The sequence below is a fragment of the Oncorhynchus clarkii genome, chromosome 9 (assembly GCF_045791955.1).
Source record: "Oncorhynchus clarkii lewisi isolate Uvic-CL-2024 chromosome 9, UVic_Ocla_1.0, whole genome shotgun sequence".
Classification (NCBI taxonomy): Eukaryota; Metazoa; Chordata; class Actinopteri; order Salmoniformes; family Salmonidae; genus Oncorhynchus; species Oncorhynchus clarkii.
Window position 1 is genome coordinate 18,700,212 of NC_092155.1, and position 21,820 is coordinate 18,722,031.

Consider the following 21,820-nt stretch of genomic DNA (forward strand, 5'->3'; position numbering starts at 1 on the left):
CGCGCTCCAGCAGGTATATTTCACTGGTCATCCCCAAAGCCAACACTTTCTTTGGCCGCCTTTCCTTATAGTTTTCTGCTGCCAATGACTGGAACGAATTGCAAAAATCACTGAAGCTGGACTCTCTAACTTTAAGCATCAGCTGTCAGAGCAGCTTACCGATCACTGTACCTGTACTCCGCCAATCTGTAAATAGCATACCCAACTACCTCATCCCCATATTGTTCATTTTCCTCTTGCTCTTATACACCCCAGTATCTCTACTTGCACATCATCATCTGCACATCTATCACCCCAGTGTTAATGCTAAATTGTAATTATTTCGCCTCCATGGCCTATTTATTGCCTTACCTCCCTACTCTTCTACATTTGCACACACTGTACATAGATGTTTCTATTGTGTTATTGACAGTGCATTTGTTTATGTGTAACTCTGTGTTTTTTTGCTTTATCTTGTAAATGAGAACTTGTTCTCAACTAGCCTACCTGGTTAAATAAAGGTGAAATAAAAATAAATAAAAAGTGAGTGTTTTAATAAATAAACAAAACAATAAAACACAAACAATGCACCGGCATGAATAACACCTAAGGAAAGAACCAAGGGGACTGACAGATATGGGGGAAATAATCAAGGAGGTGATGGAGTCCAGGTGAGTGTCATGAGCCACTGGTGCTCGAGACGATGGTGACAGGTGTGCGGGATAATCAGCAGTCTGATGACCTAGAGGCCGGAGAGGAAGTATACATGACATATTTGCACATCATTACAACACTGTGTATAGTATATATATAATGTGACATTTGAAATGTCTATTGTTTTGTTTATTTCACTTTTGTTTATCTATTTCACTTGCTTGGCAATGTATACGTGTTTCCCATGCCAATAAAACCCCTTAATTTGAAATGGAATTGAGAGTAAGAGAGAGAGATGTGAACACCTTTGTTGCCCTGTGAGAGAGACAGAGAGCGAGAGCGGGAAAGAGGGTTTGGCTGGGGTACCAGGTCCCCCAGTCGGACCCTGCCAGATCCCCACAAAGCCCTCGAACTCCCACAGCCCCCCCCGCCCCGCTCTGTCACACGACAGCTTTGATTTAGGAGATATTTGATCTACACACATAAAACCACCCCTTCTCTTCCACTTCCCAGACTGGGCCCCTGCTAAGTCGCTCACCACCACACACACTGCCCTTCGACGGGGTCCCCCCAGCCTCACTTCTAAAGCTTCTATACTCCCAGGCTCTTACAGGCAAGACGTTCAGCTTCAGACAGACAGACCCACCACCATTGTACCACAGCCTCTTATCTGCTTTCAATTAGACCCTTCACTGAGCTTCCTTCCTGCTCCTATTGTTACAGACACAATGGTACTGCAGTAGAGTGACTGGAGATGTAATGAAGGAATAACAGATTTATTCCATAACAGGATCCTGGATGGACTGGAGAGATCTCTATACTGTACGTGTGGCATTGGGCTGGTCCCAGGTCTCCCTGACGAAGGCCATGCAGCCGAAACAGTTCAGAGTTTTTAATCTTTGTTTCCATTTCCATACAAATAAAGGTGTTTTAATTAATTATATGAAGAGTGCCTTGGTGGGTCCTCTCTTTTTGATGACCAATTTACCCCTTTTACCAAAGAGCACCTTCTGTCTACCAAAATCTACTATTGTGTACCTTTGCAGCGCTTCCCTTCCTCCTTTTTTTCTACTGGTCCCAGGTCTGTTTGATCTGTTTTGCTGACTCCTATGGTCATTGTCACGCCAAACAGGACAGGTCTGGGATTAGACTTGAGTTGCCTAGTGCTTTCTAAGGCTATTGCCGGGCATACATGACTTTCCAAATGCTAACATTGCTGAGCCCCTCACATTAAAACGACCATCTTTCTTGTTGTTTTTAGTCTTGCCAATGTAGTGGTGCGCACACTAAACAATGTGGCACAGAGGGTGGGGGGGGGGGGGGGGGGGGGGGGGGGGGTCAAACACTACAAGATTCTTCACTTGGTCGTGAGGATTCTCCATATCACACTGTCTCACGAAAACAATGATGTGATAATGTGATTAGATCGTAGCTAGAACAAGCTGTGGCTCAAAGCAGCCTCATGAACGTTTTCAGTCGGACATTCACGCTTGCCATACAGAATTAATCTAGCCAATATATTTTGAAATGGATAACATCGCTTGTGAACTTACAAACTGTAACCATTTGACACTTTGGCTTTGGTTAAAGGCAAGTACGAACACATACTAGTAATCATAGCTGCTGCTTGAGAGTCCACACATTCTGGGTGATGCAGTACATCATTATCATTGGCCTCTTCTATGGCAAACACTCATTGGCTATTGCTGATCACCGTTCTCCAAACGTGTCGTTGCACATCTCACACTACAAGAGCATTGCAGATTTTGTGCCGATAAAATTTAACGTTTGAAAGTATCAGGACGTTTGGGAGTGCTCAAAGACAGGATCGGTAGCCCTCAGATAGCGTCTCTGACCCGCTTACATTAAACGAGCGTCGGTGACGTCTGCCAAGAAGGCAACGACATGGGGATTTTGTCTCCTATCTCAAAAACTTGTCTGGGACAGCTACATCTTGACCAACATCGCGTAGTGTACACCTGGCTTATGGGAGGTTGATAGTCTTTATTTATATACTATTCACAGACAGAGATAAGTATTTTTGATGAGATATTGATATCGTCTCTATACAAAACCATCAGACCAGTTAACTCCTTTTATCTTTGACTGTGATGTGCCCTTCACACAAAGAATTAATGTGATGTGGCTAACCCAAATGACTGGGATATTATTGTAGCGTGTGTGTATTTGTGCGTGAGTATGGTGGTGGTCTGGACCTGAATACTAATGTCCCAGAGGACAAAGGCTTCCTCCTGGCCACATTAACCTGCCCAGTGCTACATTCACAACCATTGTTTTCACCTTCCAAACATTCACCCCATTCTCTTCTCAACTAGATCTGAGCAGAAGGGAAGGGAAGGCTGAGGTGAGAGAAACAACTTTCAATGAGTTCTGGAATAGAACCGTAAAATAGAATTGTGGGGATAAAAGAAGAAGAAAAATAGAATAGAATTGTGAATACACAAATTGAGGTGACTTTGTGGAACTTGAAATGATGAATTTGACAGTGCTAAGCTGCACAATGTAACATGCACAACTTTCCCACAGTGAGGGCGAGGGGAGTGGTTCACATTCTTAGATGTGTTGAAAGTGTAAAAGTTTGGATTCAGACGTGGTGAGAGAAAGTAGTGAGAGCCAGAAGGAGAGATGGGAAGGAAATGTAACTCTGTCATGACAAAAACAACAAGGCGTCACACGTCTCTCTCTGTGTTCTCATGAACCATGGTGAGAGAGGAGAGGATCCAGGGAGTGGAGCAAAGGGATGAGAGGGAGGTAAAGGAAAAGTAGGACAGTGGTTTGTCCTCTTTGGTACAGTTTGGTACTCTGTGTCTTTGTTTTGAGTCATAGAATTGTGTGCGCACGCGTGTGTGTGGAGTAGCAACGATTTCAATTTTTTTTTATGGAATCCGGAAATAACATAATAAATAAAAGGAAAGATGAATTATGGCACAGTCAGAATGGGGGATGATCTCCATAAACAGGTTCTGATACTTCTCTGATCCACACATCTATACACTACAGAGAGTGAATGAGAAGGAAGAATAGAGAGGGAGTGAGAAAGAGAGGGGGAGATACCAGCCAATTATCAAAATCCAGAAAAGAGACGTTAAATTCTACAACCACCTAAAAGGAAACCAAACCTTCCATAATAAAACCATCTCCTACAGAGAGAAGAACCTGGAGAAGAGCCCACTAAGCAAGCTGGTCCTGGGGCTCTGTTCACACACACAAACAGACCCCACAGAGCCCCAGGACAACAACACAATTAGACTCGAGAGAACAAAAAGATAATTACTTGGCACATTGGAAAGAACAAAAAAATGAGGAAACTAGAATGCTATTTGGCCCTAAACAGAGAGTACACAGTGGCAGAATAGCTGACCACTATGACTAACCCAAAACTAAGGAAAGCTTTGACTGTGTACAGGCCATAGTGATGTCATGACTCTCCTGTGAGGATCACAATGGGTCAGATCAGCTCAGCAATGGTTGATAATAACCAGACCGTCTCTCACCCACAGAAGAGGCGAGGAGGGAACTGGGCCGGGTTGACAGTTCACAACCTGTTGTAAATTACAGGTGAATGGGGCTCTTTCTCTCCCTCCAGTAAAATCCACCAGAGGATAGTCTTTTGTTAACTTTTTATGGCTGCAGGGGCAGTATTGAGTAGCTTGGATGAAAAGGTGCCCATTGTAAACGGCCAGCTCCTCAGTCTCAGTTGCTAATATATGCATATTATTATTAGTATTGGATAGAAAACACTCTGAAGTTTCTAAAACTGTTTGAATTATGTCTGTGAGTGTAACAGAACTCATATTGCATGCAAAAACCTGAGAAATTCCACTTCATGTTTGGATTTTTTCTGGGGGTGGCAGATTTTCAACCTAGCTCTCAATGAAATTACAGCGAGATATGGATGAGTTTTCACTTCCTACGCCTTCCACTAGATGTCAACAGTCAATAGAACTTTGTCTGATGACTCTAATGTGAAGGGGGGGTCGAATGAGACAGGAAATAGTCACCACTGCAACGAGTTGACCATGCATTCACTATGCACGTTCATAGGGGAAGGACCTGCGTTCCACCACTCATTTGAAGTCATTCTAATTCTCCGGGTGGAACGTTATTCAAGATGTATGTAAACAACATTCTAAAGATTGATTCAGTACATCGTTTGACATGTTTCTACTGACTTTTACGGAACTTTTGGACATTTCGTCACGTTATAGTGGATTCGCTTTGTGACTTTGGAATTGTTTACCAAACACGCTAACCGAAGTAGCTAATTGGACATAAATAACAGACATTATTGAACAAATCAAGCATTTATTGTGGACTTGGGATTCCTAGGACTGCATTCTGATGAAGTTCATCAAAGGTAAGTAAACATTTATCATGTATTTTCTGGTTTCTGTTGACTCCAACATGGAGGCTAATTTTTCTATTGTTCTGAGCGCCGTCTCAGATTACTGCATGGGTTTCTTTTTCCGTAAAGTTTTTTTAAAATCTGACACAGTGGTTGCATTAAGGAGAGGTATATCTATAATTCCATGTGTATAACTTGTATTGTCATCTACATTTATGATGAGCATTTCTGTTGAATGATGTGGCTATGCAAAATCACTGGATGTTTCTGGAACTAGCGAATGGAATGCTCCAATGTAAACTCAGATTTTCTGATATAAATATGAACTTTATCAAACAAAACATGCATGTATTATGTAACATGAAGTCCTATGAGTGTCATCTGATGAAGATTAGTGATTCATTTTATCTCTATATGTGCTTTTTCTCTCTTTGGCTGGTAAAATTGGCTGTGTATTTTAGTGAGTTGTTGGTGAGCTAACATAATCGTTTGTGGTGCTTTCCCCATAAATCCTATTTGAAATCGGACACTGTGGTGGGATTAAGAACAAGACTACATTGAAAACGATATAAGATACATGTATGTTTGAGGAAATTTACTTATGAGATTTCTGTTCTTTTGAATATGGCGCCTGCACGTTCACTGGCTGGTGTCATATCGCTCCCGGTAACGGGATTGCAGCCCTAACAAGTTAACAGGCTTTAACATTCAAAACTATAACACAGTCAAAAGTGGATAGTGGAACAATAATTCTATAATAGGAATGTGGGGAATGATCAATGGGGATCTATAGAAAACTAATGTCACATTGGTTTTTATTTTGATGTGATGTCATTAAAAAGGGAATGTATTTTTGTTAAAATAGGAAAGCAATTTTAGGAGGCATAAGAGAACTTGCAAATCAAATCAAATTTAATTGGTCAAATACACGTGGTTAGCAGATGTTAATGCGAGTGTAGCGAAATGCTTGTGCTTCTAGTTCTTTAACTTCTTACGGCTTGGGGGCAGTATTGAGTAGCTTGGATGAATAAGGTGCCCAGAGTAAACTGCCTGCTACTCAGGCCCATCAGCTAAGATATGCATAGTATTAGTATATTTGGATAGAAAACACACGGAAGTTTCTAAAACTGTTTGAATGATGTCTGTGAGTATAACATAACTCATATGGTAGGCAAAACCCTGAGAAAAAATCCAACCAGGAAGTGGGAAATCTGAGGTTTGTAGTTTTTCAACTCTTTGCCTATCCAATAGTAAGTAAATTTGGCCCATTGCACTTCCTACGGCTTCCACTAGATGTCAACAGTCTTTTGAACCATGTTTCAGACTTCTACTGTGAAGGAGGAGATAATAAGAGCTGATTGAGTAAGCGGTCTGCCAGAGTGCCATGAGCACCCCCGTGAGAGGTAGCTGCGTTCCATTGCATTTCTAAAGACTAACCCTATTACAGGGGCTGAATCACTGGTTTACTGGGGCTCTTTCATACCGTCCCTAGGAGGGGTGCGTCTCTTGAGTGGGTTGAGTCACTGATGTGATCTTCCTGTCTGGGTTGGCGCCCCCACTTGGGTTGTGCCGTGGCGGAGATCTTTGTGGGCTATACTCGGCCTTGTCTCAGGATGGTAAGTTGGTGGTTGAAGATATCCCTCTAGTGGTGTGGGTGCTGTGCTTTGGCAAAGTGGGTGGGGTTATATCCTTCCTGTTTGGCCCTGTCCGGGGGTGTCCTCGGATGGGGCCACACTGTCTCCTGACCCCTCCTGTCTCAGCCTCCAGTATTTATGCTGCAGTAGTTTGTGTCGGGGGGCTAGGGTCAGTTTGTTATATCTGGAGTACTTCTCCTGTCCTATTCGGTGTCCTGTGTGAATTTAAGTGTGCTCTCTCTAATTCTCTCTTTCTCTCTCGGAGGACCTGAGCCCTAGGACCATGCCTCAGGACTACCTGACATGATGACTCCTTGCCGTCCCCAGTCCACCTGGCCGTGCTGCTGCTCCAGTTTCAACTGTTCTGCCTTATTATTATTTGACCATGCTGGTCATTTATGAACATTTGAATATCTTGGCCATGTTCTGTTATAATCTCCACCCGGCACAGCCAGAAGAGGACTGGCCACCCCACATAGCCTGGTTCCTCTCTAGGTTTCTTCCTAGGTTTTGGCCTTTCTAGGGAGTTTTTCCTAGCCACCGTGCTTCTACACCTGCATTGCTTGCTGTTTGGGGTTTTAGGCTGGGTTTCTGTACAGCACTTTGAGATATCAGCTGATGTACGAAGGGCAATATAAATACATTTGATTTATATAACATATCAGTTTGTCCGTGATGTGTAAAACTTTCCACCTTCTCCACTACTGTCCCGTCAATGTGGATAGGAGGGCTCCCTCTGCTGTTTCCTGCAATCGTAAATCCTTTGCACTGTAAGTAGCCACGCCCCGTTTGAGGTCAGAGTGTATCACCCTGATGGAACCGCCCCCTTCGGCCAGAGTGCATAAAAGGATTGCCCACAGAGATTAACATTAGAACATGAAAGACAGGGAGTTGCAGCCCACGTCTAGTGGTTTAAACGCTGAATCTCAGAGATCAGGAAACGGGAGCTACACATTTGAAATGGTTGGAACTTTGAACCTCAACACGAGGTGAAGAAATAAACTCACCTTCCTTTGGACCGGAACATTGCTGTGTGGCATCTGTGCGTGTGAAGTGGTCTGAATCCTGAACCCTGAGTAATCGGCACGAGGTGTGGGCGAGAGGCTCACCTCCAAGACAATCATAGGTACTGCTGGTTAGCTGTCCTTTAGTCGGATATCGATAAAACTAATCTAGGTAAAACTATCCTACTACGAGTCTCAAATCACTGTATTCTCCGACTATCATCACCAATGGGAAACATCGACATGGCTGGCTATCTTCCAGAGTGAACAACAGTAGAAAAGACGGGTCCGGACCCTTTTGGACAATCAGAGCCTTACCACCGTGCCGCTGAAAGGCCAATCCACATCCTTCCTAGGAAGGCTTAGTTCTGACAGAGATAAATGGTGAACAAAGACATACACAAGTAAATACATTAATGATTTCTTATTCCAAACGGGCGGCGGTTCGTGTGCAAAGTATATGATTCATGTGAAAATAGTTCTAAAATGTATCCACGATAAGTGTTCCTATTTCTCCATCCCCCCCATCTCTGGGGTAACAAGCCGTCATATTGTCAATCCGCTAGGGACCTTCTTCTCATGTATTAAGTGAGTGTGTATGTTATTCTGTTTCTCATTTAGTTAGTAAATAAATAATTTAACCAATTGGTGTAGTCCTGAATCATGAGTAAGGCTGGGGGTTTTGCAGATGCATGAGGTTAAGACTTCTCAGAATGATGATATTATAAGAGGTTATGATTAATATGTTGACTGTTTTATGGATGTGACAGGTGACCTTATAGAGTTTAATTTGGGAGATGGTGACTCTTTAAACAACCACTTCTGTGGTGCCCCAAATGCATAATGGGTTAATTGTTACATGATTAATTGAAATCGGGTAACAATTAAACATCGTTAGTGGATTAAATAAATAAGTAATCCGATTAATGAGAGTAAATTCACGACAGTGAGCATAGCCTTGCTTTTGAGAAAGGTCGCCGAAGGCAGATCTGGCTCTCAAGAAAAGACAGGCTATGTGCTCACTGCACACAAAATAAGGTGGAAACTGAGCTGCACTTCCTAACCTCCTGCCAAATGTATGGCCATATTAGACACACATATTTCCCTCAGATTACACAGACAAAGACAAAGAATTTGAAAACAAATCCAATTTTGATAAACTCCCATATCTATTGGGTGAAATACCAGTGTGCCATCACAGCAGCAATATTTGTGACCTGTTGCCACAAGAAAAGGGCAACCAGTGAAGAACAAAAACCATTGTAAATACAACCCATATTTAGGTTTATTTATTTACCTTTTTTTTTTTACTTTAACTATTTGCACATCATTACAACACTGTATATAGACATCACATGACATTTGAAAAGTTTAGGGTCACTTCAAAATGTCCTTGTGTTTGAAAGGAAAGCTTTTTTTACCATTAAAATAACATCAAATTGATCAGGAATACAGTGTAGACATTTTTATGTTGTAAATGACTATTGTAGCTGGAAACGGAAGATTTTTTATGGAATATCTACATTGGCGTAGAGGCCCATTATCAGCAACCATCACTCCTGTGTTCCAATTGCACGTTGTGTTAGCTAATACAAGTTTATGATTTTAAAAGGCTAATTGATCATTAGAAAACCCTTTTGCAATTATGTTAGTACAGCTGAAAACTGTTGTAATGATCAAAGAAGCAACACAACTGGCCTTCTTTAGACTAGTTGAGTATCTGGAGCATCAAATCAAAGTTTATTTGTCACGTACCCCGAATACAACAGGTGTAAACCTTTGTCATGACTGACTTGATCAGGTCAGGTTACAGGAGACCACAACCCTACAGATTATCTCTCAACCCCAACAGAGGAGGAGAGATCTAGGGGTCTGAAAACATGGGGGTTTTATGGCCCCCACGCCCCTGGTAAATCTCAGGCCACAGACAAATTCCTTTGTCCTGTCACTATAGAGAACCAGCCTCAGAACATTAAACATGAGGCGGCAGCGTAGCCTAGTGGTTAGAGCGTTGGACTAGTAACCGGAAGGTTGCGAGTTCAAACCCCCGAGCTGACAAGGTACAAATCTGTCGTTCTGCCCCTGAACAGGCAGTTAACCCACTGTTCCCAGGCCGTCATTGAAAATAAGAATTTGTTCTTAACTGACTTGCCTGGTTAAATAAAGGTAAAATAAATAAAAAATGAACTAAAGGGACTCGTTCTCGTCAGCCACAATGGTGGTCATGACGATAGATGGACTATGAATATGTATGTCATTTTTGTTCTGTTATTAAAGGTTAATAGATTACGTTATTACGAAAACATTGTAATGTGAAGGGTTTTCCTAGTATATGTTTGATGTTTATACATTGTACGTTGTATGGAAATGTTAAGGTAGTTGTCTAAAATGGGATTTGAGAAAAACCTAACCCATGCCTCATTAACTTGGTACGCCCAGAGAATTGCCCTAAAGGCGACTACGCCCACTTCTGACCCAAGGGTATAAAACCTGTGAGTATAGAATTTACAACAGGACTACGTGACCCAGGGTCTTAGAAAGTCAACAAACCCAGAACGCAACGCAAGTTTGAGGACAAAGAAATCCTTTTCAATCCAAGCTACGGATGAGTACCTGTGTCTAAGCGGGTGAATTCAAGTCGAACCACCTAGCCTCCATCTCCCATCGAATCGTGGTATCTAAAGGGTTTCATTCCTATGCTGTGAGCTATGAGCTACAGAGCTGTCTGGCCTCAGAAGACCCCTTCCAGAGAAAGGGATGAGGGAACAAACTCCTAAGCCAAAAAGGACACTGACACCGGGAAGACGGTCAGAGAGGTGCGCAGGAGTAGCGAGTCATTGAACAGCTGAAGGCCTACGCAGAGAATCCCCTGAGATCATTCCCACGTAATTACATCATTGTATTCTGACCCATAAGAGCGGCAGTTTGAGGCAAGCCTAGGGTTAGAATAGCATAGCTGACAAATTCACCGAAATGTACATTTCTCTTGTGTACTTCTTTCCGTTCTCTCTCTTTTGAAATTCCCATTGTGGGTAACACGTGCCATAGTGTGTTGGCCCGTTATACTAAGTTCTAATCAATAGCCTATAATGTGTTTTGTCTATGTGTATCTTTTATCATAATTTTAGCTTTTTAGTAAATACATATTCAACTAAGATTGGTGTGGTACAAATTTATTAGTGGGACCCAGGTCCTTGCAGATTCACAGGCTATACGACGTTCAGAACGAGACTGTTCGAGGCAACTGGTTAATTAGCGGCTGTTGTAAAATCAATATTCTGATATTCTTTGAGTTAATTTGGGAAATAGAAACTCAATAAAAAATTGTTTCCCATGGTGCCCCAGGTTAATGAGTTTATAATTGCTTGATTCAGTTAATCACGTAATTAGAAACTTGTAATCATTCGATGAGCAACAGTCGTCACATTAACTAATACAACGTCATGACACCTTACAGTGAAATGCTTACTTACCAATGGTGCCAAAAAAAAGGTATGTGTGTGTGTTTAGGTAAGTAAAGAAATAAAACAACAGTAGAAAGACATTTGAAAAAAGAGTAGCAAGGCTATGTCGTGTCTTTGGCTATGCCGGATTAAGTGATATGACATGCTATTCTATAAAATAATTTATCCGTAATTAATATTACCTGATTGATCTAATCATGTAAATGTAATTAACTAGGAGAGTCGGGGCACCCCAAAATAATAATTATAGAGCTGTTATCTTCCGAATAAACTCTTAAAGACCTAGTAATATTTTACATCAATAGCAGTCAATATTAATCGTCACCTTAATTCAGTCTCATCTGAAAGTTGTACGAACCCTGGCTAACAAGTTGAATCAGCAATACAAAATTGTGTTTAATTATTTATATACTAAATACCTAACTAATCACACAGAATTACATATACACATAATTAATCATAACTTGATTACAAATTACGTCATAAAGGAAAACGTCCCTAGCGGGCGGAACAGATACAGCTGGTTTCACAAAAGAAAGGGGGCTGGGTTTAAGTGAAAGAGCGGGAAGACTGAGGGACAAAGGTAGAAGCTGTGCTATCATAAATACAGTATCTTATGCATTCTAAATTAGTGCCCATTTGGAAAAGGAAAATGCAATAAATATTTACTCTGAGCTGCGCTTCGGTAGGTTGGTGGTAGATGGAAGGCCGTGTTGCCCAACCGAGTCCTTTGTCCTTTGATGAATGTCTCTGCTGGTAAATTGGATACGTAGTAATGTCGTTGTGTGGTAGACTGGATACTCTGTCTGTTCCTTCCTAACCTGCATTTGCAGCTGCTGTTGCTAACTCAACGGCTAGGAGGTATCACTTCTGTAGTGAATAAGAGTTCAAAGTTCATACCATTCGCAACCAAAGCTCACGCTGATGTTGGCTTCGTTCTGTAGTTATTATCTGAATCATTCTGACATCGGACCGTCGTCCTCACATCCTCGGAACAGAAGGTTACATTGTCATCAAGGCTTTATATAGGAAGGGAGAGGAGGGCATGTTGTAAAGTTTTATAGCCTATGTCCCTTCACAGGGGCGGGCCACTGATTGAGCAAAGCCCTAACCTTATGAAAACCCACATCTCACATTTTAGAAGCTAAAATCACATTTCATCCCATCACAAATAATTTAATATTCAAACATTTAAATTGAACAACAATTCCATGTGAATCCGATAACTCTGATGTGTAGACTTTCCACTGTAGAGTTTATGTAATCTTATCATTGATGAGAATGTCTCAGATGACAACCAAACTGACATCTGACATATGTTCAATTGGTCAGATTGGTCAGATTACCAGAATATAGTTCATTTCCCCCCACCTTCTGATGTTCCCAGAATCTCTATGTTAACCAAAGGGGTTTGCAAATGTAACATCAGTAGGGCAGAGAGAGGAAAAAGGGGGGGAGGGAAGAGGTATTTATGACTGTCATAAACCTACCCCCAGGCCAACGTCATCACAGCTATATACAGACACCTGTTAGTCAGGCTTACTGAGGTAGTATGTACATGTAGGTATCGTTAAAGTGACTGTGCATATATGATGAACAGAGAGTAGCAGAAGCGTAAAAAGAGGGATTGGCGGGTGGTGGGACACAATGCAGATAGCCCGGTTAGCCAATGTGCGGGAGCACTGGTTGGTCGGGCCAATTTAGGTAGTATGTACATGAATGTATAGTTAAAGTGACTAAGCATATAAGATAAACAGAGAGTAGCAGCAGCCTAAAAGAGGGGTTGGGGGCGGCACACAATGCAAATAGTCCGGGTAAGAAGCCTTTTTGTCCAAGACTTGGCACTCCGGTACAGCTTGCCATGCGGTAGTAGAGAGAACAGTCTATGACTGGGGTGGCTGGGGTCTTTGACAATTTTTAGGGCCTTCCTCTGACACCGCCTGGTGTTGAAGTCCTGGATAGCAGGCAGCTTTGCCTCAGTCATGTACTGGGCCGTAAGCACAACCCTCTGAAGTGCCTTGCGGTCATTGGCCGAGCAATTGCCGTACCAGGCAGGATGCTCTCGATGTTGCAGCTGTAGAACCTTTTGAGGATCTCAGGACCCATGCCAAATCTTTCTGGTTTCCTGAGAGGGAATAGGCTTTGTCGTGCCCTCTTCACGACTGTCTTGGTGTGTTTGGACCAATCTAGTTTGTTGTTGATGTGGACACCAAAGAATTTGAAGCTCTCAACCTGCTCCACTACAGCCCCGTTGATGAGAATGGGGACGTGCTCGGTGCTCCTTTTCCTGTAGTCCACAATCATCTCCTTAGTCTTGGTTACATTGAGGAATAGGTTGTTATTCTGGCACCACCCGGCCAGGTCTCTGACCTCCTTCCTATAGGCTGTCTTGTCGTTGTCGGTGATCAGGCCTACCACTGTTGTGTAGTCAGCAAACTTAATGATGTTGGAGTCGTGCCTGGCCATGCAGTCGCAGGTGAACAGGGAGTACAGGAGGGGACTGAGCACACACCCCTGGGGAGCTTCAGTGTTGAGGATCAGTGTGGCAGACGTGTTGCTACCTAACCTCACCACCTGGGGGCGGCCTGTCACGAAGTCCAGGATCCAGTTGCAGAGGGAGGCATTTAGTCCCAGGATCCTTAGCTTGGTGATGAGCTTTGTGTCTGTGGTGGTATATAAACAGCCACGAAAAGTATAGCTGAGAACTCTCTAGGCAAGTAGTGTGGCCTGCAGTTTATCACAAAATACTCAACTTCAGGCGAGCAAAATCTAGACACTTCCTTAGATTTCGTGCACCAGCTGTTGTTTACAAATATGCACAGACCCCCCCCCCCCTTACCGGAGTGTGCGGTTCTATTCTGCCAGTGCAGCGTGTATCCAGCTAGCTGAATATCCATGTCGTCATTCAGCCACAATTCCGTGAAGCATTGCATATTACAGTTTTTATGTCCCGTTGGTAGGATATTCGTGATCTTGCCTCGTCTAGTTTATTGTCCAATGATTGCACGTTGGCGAGTAATATTGACGGTAACGTCTATTTTTGTTTCATCAGATCAGAAGACATTTCTCCAAAAAGTACGATCTTTGTCCCCATGTGCAGTTGCAAACCGTAGTCTGGCTTTTTTAATGGCGGTTTTGGAGCAGTGGCTTCTTCCTTGCTAAGCGGCCTTTCAGGTTATGTCGATATAGGACTTGTTTTACTGTGGAAATAGATAGTTTTGTACCCGTTTCCTCCAGCATCTTCACAACGTCCTTCGCTGTTGTTCTGGGATTGATTTGCACTTTTCGCACCAAAGTACGTTCATCTCTAGGAGACAGAACGTGTCTCCTTCCTGAGCGGTATGGCGGTTGCGTGGTCCCATGATGTTTATACTTGCGTACTATTGTTTGTTCAGATGAAGGTGGTACCTTCAGGCATTTGGAAATTGCTCCCAAGGATGAACCAGACTTGTGGAGGTCTACAAATGTTTTTTTCTGAGGTCTTGGCTGATTTCTTTTGATTTTCCCATGATGTCAAGCAAAGAGGCACTGAGTTTGAAGGTAGGCCTTGAAATACATCCACAGGTACACCTCCAACTCAAATGATGTAAATTAGCCTATCAGAAGTTTCTAAAGCCATGACATAATTTTGTGTTTAAAGGCACAGTCAACTTAGTGTATGTACACTTCTGACCCACTTAAATTGTGATATAGTGAGTTATAAGGGAAATAATCTGTCCGTAAACAATTGTCGGAAAACTCATGCACAAAATAGATGTCCCAACCGACTTGTCAAAACTATAGTTTGTTAACAAGAAATTTGTGTAGTGGTTGAAAAACGAGTTTTAATGACTCCAACCTCAGTGGATGTACATTTCTTCAACTGTACATTAGAGTGTCTAGTTTGATTAACAGATGCCTCAGGAGTGCTCAACTGGCACCTTCATTAAATAGTACCCGCAAAACACCAGTCTCAACATCAACAGTGAAGAGGCGACTCCGGGATGCTGGCCTTCTAGGCAGAGTTGCAAAGAAAAAGCCATATCTCAGACTGGCCAATAAAAATAAAAGATTAAGATGGGCAAAAGAACACAGACACTGGAAAGAGGAACTCTGCCTAGAAGGTCAGCATCCCGGAGTCGCTTCTTCACTGTTGACATTGAGACTGGTGTTTTGCGGGTACTATTTAATGAAGCTGCCAGTTGAGGATTTGTGAGTCGTCTGTTTCTCAAACTAGACACTCTAATGACACTCTAATGACTTGTCCTCTTGCTCAGTTGTGCAACGGGGCCTCCCACTCCTCTTTCTATTCTATTTAGAGCCAGTTTGCGCTGTTCTGTGAAGGGAGTAGTACACAGCATTGTACCAGATCTTCAGTTTCTTGACAATTTCTTGCATGCAATAGCCTTCATTTCTCAGAACAAGAATAGACTGAAGAGTTACAGAATACATTTATTTGGTTCTGGCCATTTTGAGCCTGTAATCGAACCCACAAACGCTGATGCTCCAGATAGCCAACTAGTCTAAAGAAGGCCAGTTTTATTGCTTATTTAAATCAGAACAACCGTTTTCAGCTGCGCTAACATAATTTCAAAAGGGTTTTCTAATGATCTATTAGCCTTTTAAAATCATAAACTTGTATTAGCTAACACAACGTGCTAGAAACACAGGAGTGATGGTTGCTGATCATGGGCCTCTGTACACCTAAGTAGATATTCCATAAAAAAATTGGCCGTTTCCAGCTACAATAGTCATTTACAACATTAACAATGTCTACACTGTACTTCTGATCAATTTGATGTTATTTTAATGGACAAAATGTTTTGCTTTTCTTTCAAAACCAAGTACATTTCTAAGTGACCTCAAACTTTTGAACGGTAGTGTAAATGTAATGGTTACTGTTAATTTGTGATTTTTGTTTATTGTCTCTTCCACTTGCTTTGGCAAAGTAAACACGTGTTTCCAATGCCAACAAAGGCCTTTGAATTGAGGGGAGAGGGAGAAAATGAGAAAAGAGAAGGTGAGAGAGACAGAGACAATAAGAACAGTGTGGAGCAGCTTGCTGCTACTGTATTTTTCACCAACCACCACTAGGCTGAGGAGAGGGGCTGCAGCTCTGCATCATGTGAGATGAGATTTGCATTTATTAGGAATCCCCATTAGCTGTTGCCAAGGCAGCAGCTACTCTTCCTGGGGTCCAAACACATTAAGTCACTTACATATAAACAATATTATTTATTTTTAATTTAACAAGGCAAGTCAGTTAAGAACACATTATTATTTACAATGATGGCCTACGAGCCAGTGGGACAAGTCATTGTTTTACAAGTCACAAGTAAGTCTCAAGTCAAGACAGGCAGGTCCAAGTCAAGTCTCAAGTTAAGACCGTCAAGTATTAAGTCAAGTCTCAAGTCCTAAACAAGTCATAATGTGCTCTTCACCAAATGTAATACCATTTCATATTTTTAACAAGAGTGATAGTATATTACATTTACGCAAATCATGAGTGCTTTTAAAAATATATATATTTTTATTACTTTCCAAATAAACTTTATATTTCCATGGAAATACATGGGTAGCCATGACAAAGACACACACCCAATAGTGATCAACTATCGAGGATCGCTATGGGGCGCAATCGGGCGATGTAGGCTTGTACACAATCGCCCAACCACACACACACATACAGACAAACACACTCTCTGTGTGGTTACAGTAGGCTAATGCATGTCAATGGTTTTAGGAACAGCAGTAACATCAGGCAGGATTTAGGCTACCAACTGCCTAGCCAGTTGTAGCTCAAGCTTGGGTGCAATGATCACGTTCCCGCTCTGACTGACTGCGTGGAGGCTCATTGATTTAACGTTAGGTTAGCCTACATGATACACTAGTAAAGTAATAAAATATATAGCTGTCGGCTATATTAGCCATGACTTACCGTTCTTTGTGCAGCTTCAAATGTCAAACAAAGTTGGAAATTGTTGCGCCTCCGTCTGTAATTTTCTTCCCGCATGTTGTGCAAGTTGCAATCCGTTTTTTGTTGATACAGTGTAGTTTTTCTATCCGAAAATAATAATTTTGGGTATCATCTCTCCAAGGGCTCTATCTGAATTCACCTGCCAACTTTCCTCTGCGCTGCCACGCACAACTTTTTCTCAGCTGGCACAACATGATTGGCTGCTGTCCGATTCAAACTGTAATCCGTTAAATGAAGAGTTGATGCGCTGCACACTTTTTTTAATAGCATAATTTTTTTATATTTGGGCTTGGGGAGGGTATCAAGTCAGGTCAAGTCATAAGGCTCAAGTCCAAGTCAAGAGTCATTGGTGTTAAAGTCCAGTTGCCAGTCATCATATTTGTATCTCAAGTCTGACTTGAGTCCAAGTCATGTGACTCAAGTCCACACCTCTGTATACAACAGTGGGTTAACTGCCTTGTTCAGGGTCAGAACAACAGCTTTTTACCTTGTCAGTTCGGGGTTTCGATCTAGCAACCTTCCGGGTACTTTGTTCGAGGCATTATAGCCTGTGTTAAGCTTCACGGTCGTTTCTTTGTTTTGTTGGAGACATTTACCTAAATAAACAGAAATGTACGCTCACCACGCCACACTTTGGTCTACTTCTTACGACGCCCGTGACACAGGCCCAGCTCCAGCTACACTTGATCCCTGAATGGTTCTATGCAGTACTGTGCACCTCCCATAGTCTGTTCTGGTCTTGGGGATTGTAAAGAGACCTCTGGTGGCATATGCATGGATGTAGTATAAACAGACAGCAAGGCACATTCAGCTTGTCAACACTTCTTACAGAAATGAACAGAGAACATGTCTGGAGAGGGAGGGGGGGGGGGTCATGGACCAGCTGGGAGGATCAGTCAACCAAGACAACCCAGCTTCACACACACACACACACACACACAGCATCATTGGAGCGTTTTAAGTGTTGAAATAAATTGAATTTTATTTTGTTTTAGGATATTTCATTCAAATTTTATCATTTTGAATTTGTGTTAGGAAATATTTGGTATTTATAATGCACAAAATGAATCCTAAAATGAACTTGCATTTCATGATTTGAAACTGAATTAAATGAATATTACATTCAGTTTTAATATGCAATTTCTAAATTCAGATTCAAAACAGCTCTAAAACATCATGCTGGTACTTTGCCAGACAGGAAATGTAGAAGAACAAGGATAAATCTGACTCCCTTCCAGACAAGTAACTAAGGCTACCACCTGAACTCATTAATGGCCATTGCATCGACTGTTTTCGCTGGCAGAAGAAGCAAGACAGTACTGAGCACGAAGCAGTCATTTTAACCAACTCTTTTAAGAAAGAACTCTTATTTGATATTAGGCTATACATGATCAAGCACAATGTAGTGCGATGCCACTGTACCACCACTGTCACGGTAAGTTTAACTGTCCGTCATGCTTTGATTACTCGCAAAGCTAATTAGTTAAATGCAAGATACAGTAGGTGGTTAGTTTTTTAGAATAGGTAAAAACTAAAACTAAGACAAAGTGTGACACATTGATTGATGTTTAATTTTTTTATCAGACCAACCATAACAGCCCAAAACAGGTTTCTTATGAAGGTAGCTAGCTATGCTAGCAACAGTTTACTCCATACCATGGCCTGGTTAGCCAGATCCAGATGTTTTAACATGTAGCCATGGTTACCCCCCCCCCCCCCATACAGTAACATATGTACACTGTTTGTTGGCAACCAGACAGTGCCTTGCCCCCTAGAGTTTGTTTAGCAGACAAATAAAGAAGCCAGCACACACTCCAACTCAGTTTAAAGTGGGCAAAAGTAGTGACATTTTTTGACATCCTCATTAAATGATTACATTTTGGTCAGATGTATAGACCATCCTTTCTTAAAGTATGGGTCACAACACATGTTGGGTAGCAATTGGTCAGAGTATGTCTAATGTCTAATTATATAATTGATTACTGGAATTGATTTGTCCAAGTGCAAATGCACTCACTGTTCAGTGCACTCTCTGCTTAGCACCTGATCTTTTTTTCTGCAGTTTTCTTGAAGATCACTCCGCGACCCACACGCTGCTGCGCTGTCGTTCAGCAGCAGATGATGTGCTGTCGTTCAGCAGCAGATGATGCGCTGTCAGCCACTGACTTGTCATTCCCACTCCCCGCTGTCATCAAATGGACTCAAGCTAGCCACAAGTTCTGACTGAACTCAATCGTCATGAAACGCAAATACAGCGATGAGTTTCTCTCTCTTGGTTTCATACACACTTTGAGAAATAATGAGGAATGCCCACAATGTGTTTTGTGCTGGGAAGTGCTTAGTAATGAGTCTCTCAAAATTAACAAATTAGTAAAACATCCACAGCATGAGGGTAAACCCAGGGAGTTATTTCAGAACAGGGAAGAATGAGGGTAAACCCAGGGAGTTCTTTCAGAACAGGGAAGAATGCTTCAGGAAACATTGCGCCCACAGTGGAAAAGTAAGTCATCTAGCAAGGCATTGTTGTCATTTTATCTCTCATACTAGTAGATGCGAGTTTCTCTTTCAAACAATCCCCTGACCTTGTACGCATCTAATAGCTAACATTAGCCACAGCAAGCTACAGTAGCAACCGTAAGTAACAGTTACACAGATGAAGGTGAAAAATGATCAGGTCTACTGTACATCTTATTGTAGAAATGATTGTTTGCAACTGTTGCTGTTAAAATACAAGTAATACTTTTTTATTCTGAACTGGAATAAACTGAAGCAAGATGCTTTTAGAGGCAAACCCACTCACACAGGTCTGGGTTGTTGATCTAGGGCAGGAAGCGATCTCCTGCCTGACTGAGAAAGCAGTAGATGTTCTGAACCAGTTTGGCACCACATACAGGTATACTTAAAAAACATGTACAGAAACAGACGCAATGCTGAGCATCACCTCCATGTTACACTGTCAAAACCAGAGTCCAGAATAGACATGCTTGTTAAAAACTTCAACCTGTGTGATTTGGTCAATCAGCATATTCCAGCTCTGAATAAACAAATAGTTGTTGGAATTTAACAGCAACAGTTCCAACTTGGACTTTTTTTTCACCAATACTTTCTACAGTAAGATGTGCAGTAGGCATGATCCTTTTTCATCTGTACTATTACTTAGAGTTGCACTATCAAAAACTGAGCCTGTGTGTGTGTTCTGTTATACATCGTTTTGAGATGTAGAGTAGGTGGATGGATGATCTCTGCATGTGTGGTTCCCACCGTGAAGCATGGCGGGCCCTCACACCTACGGCCCTCAAAGAACTTCACTCAACTCTATGCAAACTGGAAACCACATATCCTAAAGCCGCATTTATTGTAGCTAATCTGTGGAAAAAAGCTAATCTGAGGAAAACGCTACCAAAGTTCTACCAACACAGGGACTGTAGCACTCGCTCTGAGAAATCATTGAACCACTACTACTTAGCTTTTCGAAATGCTTACAAGGCCCTCCCCCGCCCTCCCTTCGGTAAATCTGATCCTCCTTTCCTATAGGCAGAAACTCAAACTGGAAGTACCCGTGCTAAAGACTATTCAACGCTGGTCTGGCCAATCGGAATCCATGCTTCAAGATTGCTTTGATCACACGGACTGGGATATTTTCCTGGTAGCCTGTGAGATCAACATCAATGAACACACAGATATGGTGACTGAGATTATCAGGAAATGTATAGGAGATGTTGTACCCACTGTGACTATTAAAACCTACCCCAAAATTTGTTTTGTTAGAGTAATTATTGCCTGTGTTAAGCTTCACGGTCGTTTCTTTGTTTTGTTGTTTTGTTGGAGACATTTACCTAAATAAACAGAAATGTATGCCCACCACACCGCACTTTGGTCTACTTCTTACGTCGCCCATGACAGAACTACCCACCACCAAAGGACCAAGCAGAGTGGCCAGGAAAGGCAGGGGGGCACACGGATGGAACCAGAGCCAGTCGGGGTGAACTTGGAGGGGAGCGAAGGTAGTGAAGCAGAGACAGTGAAGGACTTGATGGGGAGATTGGAGGAGAGAGCTATGAGATAGCTGCTGTGATGGTGCATGAGGCACAACATTCGCCTAACAGAGAGTGTCCTCGGTTTGATGTCACCTGAGTCAGCTCTCCATACTCGTCCTGAGATGCGTGCTAGCCGTCTGGTGAAAACTGTGCCAGTCCCACGCACCAGGCCTCCTGTGCGCCTCCCCAACCCTGCACGTCTTGTGCCAGCTCGGCGCTCCAGACCTCCAGTGCGCCTTCACAGCCCGGAGAGTCCTGCGCCGGCTCTAAGCACAGTTTCCCCAGTTCGCCAGGAGAACCCAGTGCGGCCTGTTCCAGCTCCCCGCACGTGCCGGGTTATAGTGGGCATGCAGCCAAGAGGAGCGGTGCAAGTGCTAAGCACCAGAGCTCCAGTGCTCCCCCACAGCCCGGTTCGACCTGTGCCTGCGCTCTGGAGGTGCCGGGCTAGAGTGGGCATTCAGCCTGGAAGAGTGGTGCCAAGGATACGCACCAGATCTCCAGTGCTCCCCCACAGCCCGTTCTATCCTGTGCCTCCTCCAAGGACCAGGCCTCCAGTAGGTCTCCTGGTTCATCCTGTGCCTCCTCCAAGGACCAGGCCTCCAGTAGGTCTCCTGGTTCATCCCGTGCCTCCTCCACGGACCAGGCCTCCAGTAGGTCTCCCCAGCCTGGTGAGTCCGGTGCCTGCTCCACGGGCCAGTCTGGGGCCACCAGCAAGGGTGCCTAGTC